Genomic DNA, 2,238 nt, shown 5'->3' with positions numbered 1-2,238 from the left:
AATTATAATATGGGGTTTTTGAACATTTAAAAACACTAACACACCTTGCATCGCACCCAGTACGAATAGTGCCTCCAGATTTTTAGGGCAAACACTATTGCTGCTAGTTCTAGGTCATGAGTGGGGTAATTCTCCTCATGGGTTTTAAGTTGTCTAGATGTGTGCACGATTACTTTACCATTTTGCATTAACACGCATCCCAGACCTTTCTTTGAGGCATCGTTGTAGACTTCGAATCCTTCTAGTCTTGATGGTAGCGCCAATACTGGGGCTGTGGTCAATTTCTCTTTTAGTTCTTGGAAGGCCAGGTCACAACTCGCGTCCCATTGGAAGGAAATTTCCTTTTTCATGAGTCTCGATTCCTAATTATGTAAGAACAACAAGAATCACAAGAACACCAAGATCCCATCAAATAAACCCTAATGACAAGCTCTAGACATGCCCAAACGCAAGATCGCAAATATAATTCATCACAACACCAAGATCATCAAGATTATCAAATAAACACAACATAAACCCTAGGCAAAGCTCTATCAAAACTCAAACACAGAATCATACATACAATTATCAAAGGAGCCAATAATCGAGATATAGCAAGGAAAATAGGTTTTGTAAGACATGGGTTACCTCTTAGCCTTAATTAATCCTCCCTTGGCTATTAAGATTCTTTACTAAGATTCTCCTCCGATTGGTTTCCCTAGGCTTGGTGGTGGGGAATTCCTTCTGCTAAGTTCCCCGGGCAAATCGCTCGTATTTAGTGTTATGAGGGGAAGATGGTTCTAAATGCTTTCTAATCCTCTATATTTAATTATTCAGAAGTCCTATTTGGAATATGAATGGCAAGGCCCACTTACTTTATTCCTACTGGGTTTCAGGCAATGGTCCATGATCCATTATGGACGACATTAATTAATTAAGAAAATCTTAATTATATTAAATCTTTTTTAATTATGATAGCGGGATTAATTTAATTAATTAATCCGGGCTCGAGGGCCGTAACACGGGGTATTATAGTATTGTTGTTGCCTCTTGATTGATATTTGAATATCGTATCATGTTGATTATTCTGTTCATACTGGTCTCTGGAGTAACCGTATGGTGTCCGGTTGATTGAGTGTGTTCCTTGATAAATCCGTTGTTTCCTTGCATACTTTTCCATGCTTTGTCGCATATCATTCTTTGATTATTTGATGATTTACCTTGGTATTCTGAAACTTAGAAAACTCTTAACTTTATTTCGTAATAAATGTTGGACTTGATTATTTACTTGAGCATGAAAGTTGGATTATTTTCCTAATTGATTTATTTATAGGTTGGTTAAGGACTTGCATGAGTTTGCATGAAAGTTACGGAGACATAACTTTATTTCTTAGAAAGGGAAAATGTGATATGTGATCTTTATGGTGTCTTGCGCTTTCGTTTGAGTCGCTTAAATTTCATATTGGTCAAGTCCCCCTTGTTCCTTGTTGCTTTATGGTTATGCTTCGGGACGAAGCATCTTTTGAAGGGGGGTAGAGTGTGATTGTCACAACCCAAAATTTAATTTTTCTAAATTTTGTTTTAAGAAATTCTAAAATAACCATTTTTCACTCTTCCAAAATACCTATGAGTAAAACGGTGTTCGAATTAATTATTTTGAGTTACGTTTTAAATAAATCCAACACCGGGATTCATTCTATTTCTAAAATTCTAAATTCTTGGGTACACGTACCAAGTTTTGACCCAAAAGTCAATCTGAGTGAAACCGAGAGAAATCTGATAAACCTAAACCAAGTGGTCATCTAGAAATTATTTTTGAAAAAATCTATTTTGACCCCCAAACTATTTAAAACTATCATTCTAGACTTTGGTCCATGTTGCATGGTGGACCACAAGCTTCTAATGCCTTGTCTGATGCTTTTGAAGAATCAACCAAAAAGACCAATAAGATAAAGACCCCCGATTGAACAAATATATCTAGGTATATTCCTACTATTCTAAATATATTATCCTAAATTTTTATTATTTGTATACGTTCCTAAAGCATGTAGTAATCCTAATTATATTTGTACACTACACTTACACGCACATCAGTATCATTATTATTATTATTATTATTATTATTATTATTATTATTATTATTATTATTATTATTATTATTATTATTATTATTATAATTATTATAATAATTATTATTATTATTATTATTATTATTATTATTATTATTATTATTATTATTATTATTATTATTATTATTGT

This window comes from Ipomoea nil, unplaced genomic scaffold, assembly GCF_001879475.1.
Source record: "Ipomoea nil cultivar Tokyo-kokei standard unplaced genomic scaffold, Asagao_1.1 scaffold1353, whole genome shotgun sequence".
Classification (NCBI taxonomy): domain Eukaryota; kingdom Viridiplantae; phylum Streptophyta; class Magnoliopsida; order Solanales; family Convolvulaceae; genus Ipomoea; species Ipomoea nil.
The sequence above is the reverse complement of the archived record's forward strand: the minus strand, read 5'-3'. Positions refer to the sequence as shown.